The sequence below is a fragment of the Aquarana catesbeiana genome, linkage group LG03 (assembly GCF_042186555.1).
Source record: "Aquarana catesbeiana isolate 2022-GZ linkage group LG03, ASM4218655v1, whole genome shotgun sequence".
Taxonomy (NCBI): Eukaryota; Metazoa; Chordata; class Amphibia; order Anura; family Ranidae; genus Aquarana; species Aquarana catesbeiana.
In genome coordinates, this window is record NC_133326.1 from 323,137,044 (window position 1) to 323,155,480 (window position 18,437).

The 18,437-nt window shown below is 43.1% G+C and overlaps 1 protein-coding gene across 1 annotated transcript in view; it reads right to left on the reverse strand.

The window, feature by feature from the left end:
• The window catches only part of GPRIN1 (G protein regulated inducer of neurite outgrowth 1), a 111,930-nt gene extending 94,441 nt beyond the window's left edge, over positions 1-17,489 (reverse strand). Inside the window, exon 1 of the mRNA XM_073620462.1 lies at positions 17,187-17,489. The gene's annotated coding sequence lies outside the window, so the exon portion shown is untranslated. The remainder of the gene's footprint in view (positions 1-17,186) is intronic.
• Between the last annotated feature and the right edge of the window lie 948 nt (positions 17,490-18,437).

Sequence of the window (18,437 nt, forward strand, 5' to 3'; positions counted from 1 at the left end):
GAAAATAAAGGACAAAAAGCCTAAAAAAGGAAACAAATGCAGCCATCACATCTAAGAATTGGTAAGCTGCAATATAATAAATGTTTGCTTTTGGGTTTAATACCACTTTAATGGTTTCACCCTTCCCTAGAGTTCATATTTGCAAAAAAATCTAATCCTGACACTAATGCAAACCAAAGCACCTTTTGCATCACCGTGCGTTTTTGATGCATTTAACACGTGGTTAAGGCATGTTAAAAATGCACTCCAGATGCCCTCCAAGTGATTTTTTTGTTATTAGGGGGAAGTGTTTTTTTTCCCACCTCACTAATATTTGATAAACGCTTGTCAAACGCTAAATGCTTCAGACGCGTTCTCAGCCCATTATCATAGACTTGAATGGAAGAAGTTGAAAAGCTTCAACTCCTCCCAGACTTGACATGTAGCTTAATTTTTCAGGGAGCATCAAAAACACGTCCCAAATACCCGTCTCTAAGACCCCTTTCGCACCTAGCTGCCCCGGGCGTCAGCGGTAAATAGCGCCACTTTACCGTCATTTTTATCTGTGCTATCGGGGCGGTTTTAACCCCCTGCTAGCAGCCGAAAAGGGGTTAAATCCGCCTGCAAACAGCAGCTGGAGCGGCGTTTTGCCTGCGGTATCGCAGTGCTGCCCCATTGATTCAATGGGGAGCAACAGTGGAGGAGCGGTGAGTCTCCGCTCCAAAAAAGCTGCTGGCAGGACTTTTTCTGACGTCCTGCCAGCGCACCGCTCCAGTGTGAAAGCCCTCGGGCTTTCACACTGGAGTGCATGGAACAGCTGTTTTAGGGCGGTTTGCAGGCGCTATTTTTAACGCTATAGCGCCTGCAAAATGCCCCCAGTGTGAAAGGGGTCTAATGGCAGTGTGAATAGGGCCACAATTCCTAATGACTAAGCCCTGTGAGGGGTGAAACGGGTTAGAGTGTTTGGCTTTCTGGCAGGAGTTTCAGTGTGTGCTGTCAGTGGATTAGCCCATGTTTTAATTTTTGCCTGATTTGACATGTCATATCGCACTGTCCCAATCGGTGCAGTGCTAACTTGGCGCCGCCGCACTGATTCCCAAAAACAGTTTCTGCACTACTTTTGGTGACTTTGGGGGCATGAACCCGCACAGATATCTGTCAAATCATCACCCAAAGTCAGACTGAAATGCCAGTTTGAAATTTCAAACCCACCCTCAATGTGAACCTGGGCTTAAACAGAGTTAGAATAAATACTTTAGGTGTGGCCTGCCTTATTTGGGACAAATAAGGAGAATTTAGTTCAGTCAAGTAAGGTAAAGGATTTTTTTAGTTTATTTTATAAAGATTTTGCATAACATAGAAACTGGATTTGGTACTAGTTTATACTGTCATACAGAAGCTTTTAGTGGTACTTTAACATAATACATTTAAGAAAATGAAAAGTTTTTTTTTTTAATACAAAAATGTTAACTTGAAATACTAATAGTAATATAATCTCAACCATCAAGGGCAGATACATTTTAGCTAAATATACATGGGTTGATTTACTAAAGGCAAATAGACTGTTCACTATTCAAGTGCAGTTGCTCCAGAGCTTAGTAAATGAAGTAAAACTTCAGATTAATTTAATATTTGAAAGGTTGGAGATTTCACTATATACACCACCTCCTTTATATAAGTTCAAATATTAACAAAGACAGAATTGGCGTTTAAAGGTGCAAACAATCAATAGAAATTGATATTACAAAAATATGTACATTTTATTAAGCATAATTAAAAAGTAAAAAAACTATTTAATAAATAAAAAGAGCACAAAAAAGCTCAGTGGTCACAATACAAAAGAATGGTTGCCTCTACATGTTTCACCACAATCGTGGCTTCTTCTGGAGCTTTTGTAGGACCTCAGTATATTACCACTAGAACTAAAAACAAGAAACTAAATTTTAATGAAATAAAATAAAAATGAAAATTAATAAACAATAATACACATAAAGACCTCAAAGAGGTCTTTATCAGATTCAATAAATCATATATTTACATAATTGACAAAACATATAGATCGTCTGATGGATGCACTCTCCCGCACAGACACCTCATTGGAGCCCTTGACCGGCCCTGAGGATTCCTTGGAACTGTGATCTTTTAAAGGGTTGAGAGTGCTTCCATCAGACGATCTATATGTTATGTCAATTATGTAATTATATGATTTATTGAATCTGATAAAGACCTCTTTGAGTTCTTTATGTGTATTATTATTGTTTATTAATTTTTATTTTTATTTTATTTTATTAACATTTAGTTTATTATTTTTTGTTCTATTGGTAATGTACTGAGGTCCTACAAAAGCTCCAGAAGAAGCCACAATTGTGGTGAAACATGTAGAGGCAACCATTCTTTTGTATTGTGACCACTTAGCTTTTTTGGGCTCTTTTTATATATGAAATTGTTTTTTTTTTGTTTTTTTTTTGTTTTTCTTAAAATTAAGCTTAATAAAGTTTACATATTTTTGTAATATCAGTTTTTCTATTGATCGTTTGCACCTTTAAACTCCGATTCTGTCTTTGGTAATATTTGGAGGTAAAGCTTCACTTTGCAGAGTATCCAATCACGTGCAATTAAAATAAAAAAACAAACAAAAAAAAACAGCATTTTTGCTTGAATTTGATTGGATGATGGAGGTCAGCAGAGCTTCTGCTCATTTACTCAGCTCTGGACTGCACTTGCAGAGTGCACGGTCTTTTTGCCTTTAGTAAGTCAACCCCACAGTAAAATTTCAATTCAGGAGCTGTTTTCCCTGCCATAAGATTTGTATTACTGTCCATCCAGTACTGAGAATCACACAACCCTGGCAGAAAGAACAGGTAGGTTAATGACTTGAATTTTCTCTACAGTGGTGAATTAATACAGTTCGGTTACCTCTCTGACCCCAGCCAATGAATAAGCAATGAAGCAGCAGCTTACCAATGAGCTTATCCCTCTGCTCATTCTTTTCTCACATTGTAGGCGTTGTTCTTTGTTATTTTTTTAATAGCTATATATCAGCATTTATTGGTGTTTTATCACCTTGGAGTTTAGCTTTGAATTCCCTTGATAATGGCCACAGGGATCAAGAGATGACACCCCTTTTGGCATTTTATTAAGTCAACAAAAAGACAATGAAAAGTCAAGTGATCCACTGATCTTTTAGGATTTGCGCTCGAAATTGGATTTGAAATTTATGGGATTAGGAATAAACATTTCCCAGTCTTGGCTGTAAGTGACATGCTTAAAAGAACAGGCTAAGCGCAGTCCCAGTGTGTGGCAGGTCACAAGTATTTAGGATTATCCCTGTGGAGGAGCTACAGATGTCAGGTTAGATTTCTGCTTGTCTCTGTGATGAGACTGCTGCCTGCCATTAAATGGAGAGGGTCTGTCTTCTGCATTATACCAAACTTGATTATATAGATAAATCTCCCCTCAACAAACACTTCATTTTACAGGCTGATCCATTGCCAATTGCTATAGAGCACTCATAACGTGGAAAAAGCACACAGTAGTAATATTCTATATATTCATTTATTAGCTATTCAGAGATATCAGAATCGATGCTTATAGGATTTTAAAGCATATCAGTTTCAGAAGACTATGTAATCCTATGCGGTTCTGAAAACAGATACACAATTCAGGGTCTTGTGGCTGGATAAATGCATACAGGAGATATATCAGATGCCAGTGGAATTGGCTTTAAAATGGATTTCCAGCCAAAAAGCTAAACATGCAGTTTAATTGGATATACAAGTATGTAAACAGTTTTTAAAGCCAAAAGATTTGTAACACTGTTCAGCCAGCCTTATGATTCTGGCACAACCATTTCCTGGTTTAGTTTTTTAGCTGCTCTTGCATCTCTTCTCTGGCTATGGAGTATGTGGCTGAGATGTGTGAATCACAAGCCTGGCTGAACTCAATTAATAATCTTTTGACAGCTGTAACAGTTTATATGCAATACATACAGTATTTAGTTCACCCATGTAGTCAGAATTTTGCCTAGAGTTAGCATCAAAGAGCACCTAGGTGGATACAAATATGGAAAGTGACCATTTTTGGCCGCTCCTACTGAGAATGGCCAAACTACGCTGTTTTCATGGAAGGTGACCGATTCAGTTCATATAAAACATGACATGCTGTGACACTGATCTCAAAGCTGCTGTCAGTCAGATTTCATAGCATGCCAGAAAATAGAAATCTGTCACTTAGTCTTTCCCTATAACATGCCTGAAAAATTAAGATTATGGCTTTTAGAGAATTCATGATGGGCAGTTAGTGCTGCTATCTATTGTGAATTTTAATAAATAAATAATAAAAAATTATTAATAAAATATATAAAAAATATTAACATAATATGATCTGATCTAGATTTTCATGCACATCCATCTCTAGGGTTTATAGAGAATGGCCTGAAAAAGAGGAATCATCCGGTGAGTGGCAGTTGTGTGGACAAAAATGCCTTGTTGATGTCAGAGGAGAATGGGCAGACCGGTTTGAGATGATAGAAAGGCAACAGTAACTCAAATAACCACTCGTTATAACCAAGGTATGCAGAATACCATCTCTAAACGCACAACACATCGAACCTTGAAGCACATGGCGTGACAACATCACGGAGCTGATGGATGTTAGAGACCTTGCGCCCTGTCCACCTTCCATTTGAGGATGCCCCACAGATGCTCAATAGCATTTAGGTCTGGAGACATGCTTGGCCAGTCCAACCCCTTACCCTCAGCTTCTTTAGCAAGGCAGTGGTCATCTTAGAGGTGTGTTTGGGGTTGTTATTATGTTGGAATACTGCCCTGCGGCCCAGTCTCCGAAGGGAGGGGTCATGCTCTGTTTTGGTATGTAACAGTACATGTTGGCATTCATGGTTCCCTCAATGAACTGTTGCTCCCCAGTGCCGGTAGCACTCATGCAGCCCCAGACCATGACACTCCCATCACCATGCTTGATTGTAGACAAGACACACTTGTCTTTGTACTCCTCACCTGGTTGCCGCCACATATGCTTGAAACCATCCTAACCAAATAAGTTTATCTTAGTTTCATCAGACCACAGGACATGGTTCCAGTAATCCATGTCCTTAGTCTGCTTGTCTTCAGCAACCTGTTTGCGGGCTTTCTTGTGCATCATCTTTAGAAGAGGCTTCCTTCTGGGATGACAGCCATGCAACCAATTTGATGCAGTGTACGGTGGATGGTCTGAGCACTGACAGGCTGCCCCCCACCCCTTCAACCTCTGCAACAATGCTGGCAGCACTCATACATCTATTTCCTAAAGACAACCTCTGGATATGACGCTGAGCACATGCACCCAACTTCTTTGGTCTACCATGGCCAGGCCTGTTCTGAGTGGAACCTGTACTGTTAAACTGCTGTATGGTCTTGGCCACCGTGCTGCAGCTCAGTTTCAGGGCCTTGGCAATCTTCTTATAGCCTAGGCCATCTTTATGTAGAGCAACAATTATTTTTTTCAGATCCTCAGAGTTCTTTGCCATGAGGTGCCATGTTGAACTTCCATTGACCAGTATGAGAGAGTGAGAGTGATAACACCAAATTTAACGCACCTGCCCTCCATTCACACCTGAGAACTTGTAACACTTACGAGTCACATGACACGGGAGGGAAAATGGCTAATTGGGCCCAATTTGGACATTTTCACTTAGGGGTGTAGTCACTTTTGTTGCCAGCGGTTTAGACATTAATGGCTGTGTGTTGAGTTATTTTGAGGGACAGCAAATTTACACTGTTATACAAGCTGTACACTCACTACTTTACATTGTAGCAAAGTGTCATTTCTTCAGTGTTGTCACATGAAATATATATAATAAAATATTTACAAAAATGTGAGGGGTGTACTCACTTTTGTGAGATAATATATATATATTATATATATATATATATATTAATGAAGTCTATGAAAACCTATTTAAAATTAAAAGCTTGCCAAAGTATTTGTAATTTGCTAGTCAGGAACATATCCTTCATGGTTTAGCATTACTACTTCCTAGGTCAGCCTTCCTGTTTCAGTGCCAGGCAGAGATGCATTCTCAATTGAGAAGGTTGGAAGCAGAGAGGGGGCATAGGAAGCTGACCTGCTGAACCAGGGAAAAGAAGTAGCTTATTCAAAAATTAAATGTATTATGAGTCTGGATGTGCAGCAGGGCTGGACTGGGACAAAAATTTGGCCCTGGACTTCCTCATGACTGGCCCACTTTCATTTTGAGTTTCCCCAACAGCGCCCCCCTTACATCAGAGTGTCCCCAACAGCGCCCCCCTTACATCAGAGTGTCCCCAACAGCGCCCCCCTTACATCAGAGTGTCCCCAACAGCGTCCCCCTTACATCAGAGTGTCCCCAACAGCACCCCCCTTACATCAGAGTGTCCCCAACAGCGCCCCCTTACATCGGAGTGTCCCTAACTGCGCCCCCTTACATCGGAGTGTCCCTAACTGCTCCCCCCTTGCATCGGAGTGTCCCCAACAGCACCCCCCTTACATCAGAGTGTCCCCAACAGCATCCCCCTTATATCAGTGTCCCCAATAGCGCCCCCCTTACATCAGACTGTCCCCAACAGCGCCCCCCTTACATCAGAGTGTCCCCAACAGCATCCCCCTTACATCAGAGTGTCCCCAACAGCGCCCCCCTTACATCAGAGTGTCCCCAACAGCGTCCCCCTTACATCAGAGTGTCCTCAACAGCATCCCCCTTACATCAGTGTCCCCAACAGCATCCCCCTTCCATCAGTGTCCCCAACAGCATCCCCCTTACATCAGAGTGTCCCCAACAGCATCCCCCTTACATCAGAGTGTCCCCAACAGCATCCCCCTTACATCAGAGAGTCCCCAACAGCATCCCCCTTACATCAGAGTGTCCCCAACAGCACCCCCTTACATCAGAGTGTCCCCAACAGCATCCCCCTTACATCAGAGTGTCCCCAAAGGCGCCCCCTTACATCAGAGTGTCCCCAACAGCGCCCCCCTTACATTAGAGTGTCCCCAACAATGTCCCCCTTACATCAGAGTAACCCCAACAGTGCCTCCCTTACATCAGAGTGTCCCCAACAGCGTCCCCTTTACATCAGTGTCTCCAACAGCGCCCCCCTTACATCAGAGTGTCCCCAACAGCGTCCCCCTTACATCAGTGTCCCCAACAGCGCCCCCCTTACATCAGAGTGTCCCCAACAGCGCCCCCCTTACATCAGAGTGTCCTCAACAGCGTCTCCCTTACATCAGTGTCCCCAACAGCGCCCCCCTTACATCAGAGTGTCCCCAACAGCGTCCCCCTTACATCAGAGTGACCCCAACAGCGTCCCCCTTACATCAGAGTGTCCCCAACAGCATCCCCCTTACATCAGAGTGTCCCCAACAGCGCCCCCCTTACATCAGAGTGTCCCCAACAGCGCCCCCCTTACATCAGAGTGTCCTCAACAGCGTCTCCCTTACATCAGTGTCCCCAACAGCGCCCCCCTTACATCAGAGTGTCCCCAACAGCGTCCCCCTTACATCAGAGTGACCCCAACAGCGTCCCCCTTACATCAGAGTGTCCCCAACAGCATCCCCCTTACATCAGAGTGTCCCCAACAGCGCCCCCCTTACATCAGAGTGTCCCCAACAGCGCCCCCCTTACATCAGAGTGTCCCCAACAGCGTCCCCCTTACATCAGAGTGTCCCCAACAGCGCCCCCTTACATCAGAGTGTCCCCAACAGCATCCCCCTTACATCAGAGTGTCCCCAACGGCGCCCCCCTTACATCAGAGTGTCCCCAACAGCGTCCCCCTTACATCAGAGTGTCCCCAACAGCGTCCCCCTTACATCAGTGTCCCCAACAGCACCCTCCTTACATCAGGGTGTCCCCAACAGCGTCCCCATTACATCAGAGTGTCCCCAACAGCGTCCCCCTTACATCAGAGTGTCCCCAACAGAATCCCCATTACATCAGAGTGTCCCCAGCAGCGTCCCCCTTACATCAGAGTGTCCCCAACAGCGTCCCCCATACATCAGAGTGTCCCCAACAGCTTCCCCCTTACATCAGAGTGTCCCCAAACAGCGTCCCCCTTACATCAGAGTGTCCCCAACAGCGTCCCCCTTACATCAGAGTGTCCCCAACAGAATCCCCCTTACATCACAGTGTCCCCAACAGCGTCCCCCTTACATCAGAGTGTCCCAATCAGCAGCTCACTTCACATCACAGTCCCCACCAGCAGCCCACTTCACATCACAGTCCCCACCAGCAGCCAACTTCACATCACAGTCCCCATCAGAGAGCCCCATCAGCAGCCCTTCAGTGTCCTCCCTCTCCTCCCCCTCCCACATGTACTCACCGTTTTGAAGGCAGCTTCTCGTTCCTCTCTCCAGTCATGTGATAACAAGTGATAGGGGAGAGAGGAAGGAAAGTGTGCCGTTGGTCTATCTCCCTGTGCAGGCTGGAGGGAGCATAACGCCTAATGCTCTCTCCAGCATATGACGGAAGCTGCTCCTCCTGACAGGTGTGAAATTGCGATCACTCACTGTCAGAGAGGAGCGGCTCCAGGACCGCACCGGACTGGCCCACTGAGCCATCGGTCCACCGGGAATCTCCCGGTAGTCCCGATGGCCAGTACATGCCTGATGCGCAGTGTGGAAAATATGTGTACATTACATGATAGCCTGTACAGAATTTTTAATTATTTGGCAAGTAAAACTGATAACTTTCTGTGTTCTCTGACTGCTGTTTTCAGTTACATTGTTCATAGTTATCTCTAAGAACTACAGAACACCTCTCCTCTATGGAGAAAAGGAGAGGGGAGGTGACTGTAGTTCTGCTCTAGGAGGGCAACACTGCTCCTTCCACATAGGTGCAGTAGGAGGAATGAGCAATGTTTGTTTTTTTTTTACCTCTGTTTTCACCTGGTGATCTGGCCAGTAACACACCTCCTATATTAGAGTGCCCCCCGCTCCGGATGAATGAGCACAGGGATCACAGCATTGTCAGTCTGGGTGGGAGGGTGGTGTAAAATGAACTAGCAGATTTAAATACGCTAACAAATTTAAGCCAAACTCCAGCTCGCACTTTGAAATCAGTTACAGTAAACTGTTTTTTTTTCTTTTGGAATAAAGGTTTTACATAAATACATAAAAGCTGATCACTCTAAGCACCCCTGCCAGTGATAAATGGTTTGACGTGTCCCTGTAAACTGATACATCTACAGAAGAGATTATTCTTTTGAATAACAACAGATTTACTGGCTGGATCAGCAAAGAAAAAGAAAACAAATGCAGCCACCTTATCTAAGAACTGGTAAGCTGCAATATAATACATGTTTGCTTTTGTGTTTAATACCGCTTTAAGAACTCTTTCTCATTTTGTATATGCCAGCACATTTGCATTGTCTAGGGATGATGTGGGTTAACAGACTGTTCACATTTCTTGAGGATTTGAGACTTAAATCCTTTTTGGGGGTGATCTTATCTAGAGTTGTCTAGTTGGGATAATCACATTAAGACCTGCTTAAGGGGCCTTTGAAATTAAACTTGACAAGAGTCACGGATTAACGGCCTCAGCATGCATTATAAAATAAAGACAAACTTTAATTTTCCTTTTTGTTTTTCCCAATCACATAGCTGGTTATTATACACATGGGAAAAGGTCAGTAGCAAAGATTATCTGTCTAAACTTTCCTCTATAGAGAGAATATTTATGGGCTAAAACAGAGAAAGCTTGGAGCTGTCTTTGGTGCTGTTTCTGTGGCTAGAGCTTCTCAGTGACTGTTGCTTGGGACAAAGGTGGGATGGTGTGCAGTATTCCTTTTTTTTTTTTAAATAAATACACATACGCACTCTAATAAGTAAGGGGGTAGCTAGGATATAGAACTATATTACCAAAAGATGCTTGTGGTTAACTGCTTAGGATAGCGGAGTAAGCAAGGTGACCGAAGACAGAACCAAAGTTCAGCCTCAGAGAGGAGACAGCAGCAAAGTCTTCTAATAATAACTTATGTTGACACTTTTACATTTGCCCTTTCTGGCCATAAGTGGAGATCGGTTAAGCCCTGCTGGAGAGTTGAAGAGGGTACACAGATTCTGCTGAATGGGATTACAACACTCCCTGTAAGTCATCTTACATGCTTTTGTCATCTTTCTCTTCACACTTTTAAAGAGGGCTACACAGCTAAACATGAGCTCTGCGTATAAAGCAGAGTGCTGAAGCCAATAGAGGAATTTAACATTTCCTCAGTAATATGATTGATGATAAAAGCGGTGGGGATGGGTGTCTAGGGCATCACGCTCTCAAAATAGACCATGCCTGAGTACGAAAAGCTATATCAGATCTAGGACATAACATATTTCTCTAGTGTGTAATATACAACCCTAAATCATATTAAATCATGACATGTTCGCTGTAATATCCCACAATGCATACGCCAATAGCTCTGTGTAAAACGAGTTAGCCAACTAAAGTGTATGCAAACCATAAATCTGTTTTTCAATATGTGTGGCATAAAGCCTCATTGTATACAGTATTCTTAAGCAGATCGTTTTTTGTGAATCTGTTGCAAAGTTTCCTATCTGGAGATCTGGCCAATACCAGCAATTCCTGTTGTCGGTTGACAACACTAAAGCCCCGTACACACGGGCCGAATGCTGGGCAACATCAGCTGGTTCAATAAAAACCACCTGACATTCAGCCCATGTGTATGCCAACCTGTCCGACAGAAGCCAGCCATGTGGTCGACTTCTCTAGAACATGCATGCTGGAAAACCAGCAGCCGACTAGCTCCCAATCAGCTGAGAACACTGACCGGAGTCCTCTGGCAGGGCAGGGGGGGCACAACAGCTTGGCGGGGAAGATCACTTTATTAACATCTGACCGTTAGTACAGCGGCTCCGACCGGAGCTGACAGTTTTTCTTCCCCACTGGGTTGAACGAAAAAAAAACTCATAGTGTGTTCTAGGCTTAAAGCATTGCCTCACATTAAGGCCCCTTTCACATTGGGGCGGTTTGCAGGCGGTATTGCGCTAAAAATACCGCCTGCAAACCGCCCCTAAACAGCCTCCGCTGTTTGTTCAGTGTGAAAGCCCGAGGGTGTGCTGGCAGGACGGTAAAAAAAGTCCTGCCAACCGCTTCTTTGGAGCGGTGAAGGAGCGGTGTATTCACCGCTCCTAAACCGCTCCTGCCCATTGAAATCAATGGGACAGCGCGGCTATACCGCGGTAATACCGCGGCTATAGCCGCGCTGTACGAGGGATTTAACCCTTTTTCGGCCGCCAGCGGGGGTTAAAACCGCACCGCTAGCGGCCGAATACAGCCGCAAAAACGACGGTAAAACAGCGCTTAAAATAGCGCTGTTTTCCCGCTGACGCCCCCACCGCCCCAGTGTGAAAGGGGCCTTAGCAGCATTGTCTATGTGATAGACCTGATAAGTGGCCAAGCAGCCTAATGAAGGCATGGCAGGCTTACGATGGTGCTGTTTTTCATTGATAATATCAGGATCTTCAATTAAAATACCAGCAGTAAATGAACAAAACATCACCACCCCACTGCTCCTCCTTGTCCAATCAAAGAACACTTTGTATTCATTGGCAACAATGCTAAGCATTCTTTTAATGGCAGTCAAGCTGAGTGAGCAACCCCCTCTGGTTACTACGCAGCAGGGCAGCTACTTGGCACAGGACCCAGAGAATTGCAATGTTCACTGTGGTAGTGGTGACTACTGCAGTCATTTCCAGCTTCCACAGGGATCCCAGAGGTATGGAATATACATTGTTTTATTAGTCTAGCTGGACAGAGCAGAGGGTCATCCCCGGCGTCCACCTCGCCATCTTCCGATGCAGTCAGCTTCTCCTCCGATCTGACTTCTTCCCCAGGCACTCAGGGCTCACAGTCCCTGCATCTGTCACTTGATGATGACATCAACGGCAGCCGCCGTTCCATCCTCATGATCACTCCTCCCCTGCCGCGCTCTCTGCCTGGAAGGCCTGGCAGAAGCGGTGTGCCGGTCCCGGTCAGGTGTAGCAACGCGGGCATCCTCTCCAGCAGGTCCACGGCTTCTCCCACCGACAGTCCCGGCCGCCCCAGGCAACAGGCCCGCACTGGTAGATCTGACTCTCCCACGCCGGGCCGCCTCAGCGGAGGGCAAGTCACCCGCCGTGACAGCCGCATGTTTCCGCTGATCTATAGAAGAGGTTGAGAGCGGGCAGATGACCCACAGTCCCCACCTGGGCTCGCCTGAGATGAGGATTCCTCCCAGCCCCACCAGCCCACAGAGCAGGCATTCTCTTGGTGGTGGATGCTGAAGGGTCCAAAATTGGACTACCAGCGTGGCAACAACCCCTCGGAGTCAGGTCAGGGCTCAGGCGCACAGGAGGCCGTGACCTCCTAGCGCGTGGAAGTTCTGGGGCACTCACCTGCACCGACCCCGGGAGCAAACCAGAAAGCTGGGCACAGAGCCTTTGCTGGGCCCATTGGCAACCACAGCCAAGCAAATGTTGGCCAGCATTCTCTCAAGATCCTCCATTTTAAAGCGCAGCGAAAACTCCAATTACAGCATGCAGTGGAGAATCTTGTCCAGCACTGTCCCCTGGTCCAACTGATGCTAGAGGGTCGTCTCCCACCAAGTAACCCCGTAGGACCCCACCCCACCCTGCCCCACCCCAACCTCCTCCAATGAGTTAAGATCTCATAATTCTTTCCCATAGTCACCAACATTAATCCTTTCCTGACTATAGCCTCTCTGGACAAACCCTATCATATGGCCCTCGGCTTTGCTGTGCTGAGCTCCTGGCCTGTACTTCATGTGCAATCTTAAAGAGGTGTTCCGGCCTGGGGATACAATTTTTTTTTAAAAGTCAGCAGCTACAAATACTGTAGCTGCTGACTTTTAATATATGGGCACTTATCTGTCCAGGAAGCCCGCAATGTCGCCACCCCAGCCAATTTTCATATAGACTCTTGGGTGCTGCTGCTGCCACCATTCATGGTAAGGGAAAACTGGCAATGAAGCCTTTTGGCTTCACAGCCATTCCCTACTGATCATGCGTGAAGTGAGCTGCACTTTCTAACTGGCCCGGCGGCAGAGGAAGGAGGAGGGGGTTTGAACCCCCGAGGGGCAGCGCCACCTCCCAGATTTGGGGCCGGATACCTGTCAAAAACAGGTACCTGTTTCTCCCTCCCCCTGAAGGGTGCCAAATGTGGCACTAGAGGGTGGGAGGAAGCAGATCAGCAGAGCTTCCACTTTTAGGTTGACTTCACTTTAAACTTCAACCCATATTACAGCCTACTTGATAAAACATTACTCATCAAGCCACTGTTTCATACAAACTCATCTATGTTTTATTATTCTATTATATTTCATGTGATTCACACACTTTAAGAATTTAGTATAATTTAACCTACACTTAGATGATACAGACTATTGGCATGGACAATAGCAATCCAAGAGCACAACAGTATTGTCTGTTCCAATGTAAACACAAGTATCAAAGCGATCCTATTATGTTATACTTGTGCCCAACTGTTTCCCAGCAATCCGTTAAACTAATTTATGCTTGGAGCTGCAAAGTTATATTGCCTGACAGTTTATGTCATGTTTATGTATTTATGTTAGGTGAAGGATGAGTCTGAGCATGAAAAGGTGGGCAGGGAAAGCCACAACTCTCAGGTAGGCAGGAGCAGAGTTAGTAAGATCTCGATGCTGGAGTATCCATGACAGATACAAATCCAGAGGATAACTCAGCTTACCAGGTTCCACCTAGAACCAAGATATCTCTTCTTGTTGTACACTATGGTCTTTTAATAAAACATAATGCAATGACCCATTGCAACTGATCAGAGATCAGCTTTCATTAGTTAAAGGAACATGAAATTGGTTTTCCTTATGTTGCTGTAGGCCAAGGTAAAGGCCATCTGGTGGGATTAGTCAGATATTAGTTAGGGCAGCCTTTTCTCAACCAGGGTTCCATGGAACCCTAGAGTTCCTCCGGAATTTACTAGGGGTTCCTTTAGCAATGAGCCTCTCAGATAAGTGTTCACTTACAATAATGGTTTTTGTAGCTGTCTGTAAGGAGGCGATTTTTCCCAAAGACTGCAAGTGTAAGGCACATTTTTTCCAGTGACCATCACACTAATGTACAATGAGTTTTAACTATATTCATTCATAGCATAGGTTCCCTGAGACCAGTATGTGGTGTCAAGGTTTCCTCCATGTCAAAAAGGTTATGAAAGGCTGATTTGGGGGGGGGGATGGGGGGTATGTGGGGCAGACAGAAGGCTCAAAAACCTATCCAAAGAAACACACATACTCACTGTAAATGAAAAAAAAGGTACAAAGATTTTCATAAAAACAGCGATTAACTCCACCTTTATAGAGAAAATAATTCAGCTATGAAATCTACATCATATGCAGATTTATAGAACTCCAGGAACATAATTGTCATGGTAATGATGATACAATTCTGTTGCGTTACTTTACCAGAAAATCTTTTTCTTTTACTTATCATACAGCATTTTACAGACACTATCAAGTAAACAAGCATAAATAATTTTCTGTGGGATTGAATAAACCCTAGGTACACAGTGCTTTACCACAAAAGTACTATATATACCTGATAGCTTCTATACTGAATTATATCTGACAGAAGGTTATCATTGATGTATTACTAAATTTATTGCATCTTGCAAATATTAGTAAGATAACAAAATACACTATGAAATGATTATATTAATATATTATATATATATATATATATATATATATATATATATATATATATATATATATATATATACATTTTTTTATACCCTTTAGTCAATAAGCTTTTGTTATCCTGGCAGTTCTAAACCATAGCTACGCATTGGGGCTGATGTATATTTGCATCCTCCTACACAGCATCGGAATATGCATGAAGGTGTTGTACAACACTTCAAAAGGTGACTGTTTACAGCCACCCTGCAGCTAAGTGCTGTCATGGTGAAGCTACACTTCAGCACACATTAAATGGGGGTGATATTTCAATAATGTGCCAAAACCATGGTGCAGCAGAGCCCGGAATCACTTCCATTAAGTCCCAGTTGTTTGTACGTTTGTTATGGTGGACATCATAGATGTGTGCAGCCTACTGCATTAGAATGTGCACCCCAAAGCTCAAACACAAGTGTGTATATATACATATATATTTATTTATATACATACAGACACACACACTCTTATGGCAGAGCCGGTACAGTGAAAAAGAAGTATGGTAGCACTTTATTATTGCCAGAACTGGTCAGAGGGAGATATATCCCATCTCCCCGCCGGCACACAGAGTGCTAATGCAAATGCAATTAGGCTGTGCCCTAATGGTTGACATTAACAACTTCCCCATTACCACCTACAAAAAGTGGTATTGTTCTACTATCTGGCAACAGTTTATATAACTACTCCTTTATGTCAAATGTGAAATAACCAACCAAAAGCATGTTACGATTTTCTAAAAGGATCTAGATTCATTTGGAGCAATACTTCCCTTCCATTTTACAGTCTGGAGGTTTAAAGACTATGCAGTCCCACAAGTGCCTACACCATAACAACTAAACAGCCTCAAGCAACTGTCACCTGCATCAAATATGTTTATTTATGATGAGATGAGAGATCCAGGATATTTCCCAGGGCCATCAGCTCTGTAGCGGGAGTCAAGAAAAACTCTAGCTTTAGAAGAGGGGAAAAATGGGCAGGGTACAGACAATAAAAGAGGTAGAAGAAAGAAAACACACACACAAAGCCAAAATAGTGGAGGCAGAGAGTGTAAGTACGATGGCAGGCCAGTTGTCTCCTTGGAAACACGCATCTAGCTGCATGCAATACGAAGAAATGGAATCCCCTCTGTTAAAATGTTACAGCAGAACACAAATGCTAAAGTCACTGATGTAGCCATACTGTGATAAATTGACTACAACTCTCTTCCACATGAAAGAACGAGGCATGAATGGAATAGCTTCTGCTAATTACATGACCTCATGCTATGCCCTACCTGAAAGAGACCTGGGCTTTAAATACACAGCACAGGTGACTCAAATCTGTCACTCTCTAGTATTTAGTCACCTAAAATATTGAAGAGACTCACAATGTACATAATAAAGCTTATTTTGTTTGGCTGGATCATTCTATTTGATCAAATGTGTTTAAATAATTTGCAGAATCTTGACCACGTTTTACACTTCTTTTTGGGTAATACCCTGGATCACAGTTCAAATTTTAAATGTTCAACGTTAAAAAAACAAAAAAACAAACAAAAAAAACAATACAGAAACAGCTATTATATAGATGTATCTGTAATGGCAACATTAATGTTCAAGCGTACAAACCAGCAATGAAGTACAGTATAAAGGGCCATTTCTAAAAGGCATGTTTACAATGCCTGCTAACGGCATAGCAGCACGTATTAAATTGTGTGAATATTAATTTCAGTTATCCAATCATGTGCAGATTATTAAGTAAAGAGGGATTTTCTTTTCACATGATTTGATAATTGAAGAAATTGTTTACACATTTTATTGCGTGAACAATCTGAAATCCTTTACTACATCAGCCTCAATGAATCGCAGAAGATGAAGAAGATAAAAGCTGCTATTCTGTGTCTCAAGTAAAGCACACATGGTGATCATTTTTTTTAAATAAAAGCAAGGTACAAGTGTGCAAAAACTGAAATATGTACAGCAAGTTAATATAAAAAAAATGTATTTTTGAACACAGAAGAGTTAAAAAAAACTCCTGAATCTACATTAATTATTCAGGACACATTCAGTTGGATGCATCTACTAAAATCTAAATCGAATAGTCATAACACATTCACTTGAGCGCATCTGCTGAAATGTACATTGAAGAATCATGCCACATTGACTAGAGAGCATCTACTATTTCAGCACGTGCTGCCCCCTTATTGATGGCATTGCCATCCTCAGCAGACACACAGCCTTTCTATAAGATGAACACTGACATGTGTCTAGGTACCAGTGATGAGGCCAAGAACACACACAAGCACACACACAGAGCAAATAAAGGCTTAAATGATACCTTGCTATGTAGAGATCACAGAGCAGGTCTTGTGCTCAGTATCAGTACAGAGCAATAAATATCTAAAAAAGTCAGGGTAAGGTAGCCCAGGAGAGGTGTAGCAACACAACATCTCCCTGGACTCAAGAGTGATGGAAATAATGCCACTACCTTGTGAGTCACAGCAATGAACCTGGAACGCCTGAGATCCCCTCTGCCTTCTCACTCCTTCTCCTGGTGCTGCCTGTAGCTGCTTGCTGCAGTCATGAGTGTGGGAGGAGAGAAAGGCACAAGTGAATGTTTTTCTCCCATCAGATTACTCTGTATCATACTAGGACTCAGCAAGGGAAAGGAAAAAAAAAAAAAAGAGTTGGGACTATTACACAACCAAAGAGCAGCGAGAGTGTGAGGTGATGAAGGAATCATAATAGACGCAGGATGTGCAGTTACAAATAACATCCTAACATGGTCAGATGGAGATGATAACTGTTAGCATATGGGCAGGATTTCTAGCAACTGTAACTAATTGCTAGTCAGTGTGGAGAGCTTATCATAAAAGACCAGGTTTGAACAATGCAGCTTGATTGCATGTTTTCCGCGTAGCTCCCAACTGCCCGGGTTTTGGAGGGACATTCTGTTTTCTGGACCCAAACCCATCTTTCTTTCACATTTGCCCTTTTATTTGAGGAACAATTCTTTTTGTGGGCCCTAATCCATATTTTCTTCATGACCGCTTTTCTATTTGATAAACAATTACTCTTTTTGATCTCAAATCACTCTATTCTTTTGGACCAAATCCATCTTTTTTTTTTTAAACTATTTTTTTTGGAGGAACAATCCCTTTTTTTGGACCCAAACCCCCTTTTATTTTTATTTTTTGATCTTCTCCTTTTTAGAGGAACCGTCCCTTTTTTATACTCAATTCCATCTTTCCTTCACAACTGTCCTTCTATTGTAGGGGTTGATTTATTAAAGGCAAATTGGCTGTTCGCTTTGCAAGCAAAATCAAAGAAAATATAAAACACAGTATTTTCTCTTGCACATGATTGGATGATGGAATTCAGCAGAACTTTACCTCTTTTATAAATAAGAATACATTCCATTGCAAAGAAAAAATCCTTTGCAAAGTAAACAACCTATTTGCTGTTAGTAAATCAACCCCATTTCCTCTTGTGTTCCTAAATGTATCTTTCATTTACAACTGTTGCTCTTTCAGAACATAATGCATATTATTTTTTACACCTGTCCTTTGTAGGTTTAATGGTTCTTCTGTTCCTAAATGTATTTTTCCTTCCCAACTGCCCTTTTTTGGACCCAAGTGTATATTTTCTTTACAGTTATCGTTCCTTTGAAACCAAATCCACATTTCATTTACAGTTGTTCTTTAAGAGAGACAGTGTCATTTTGTTCCTAAATGCATCT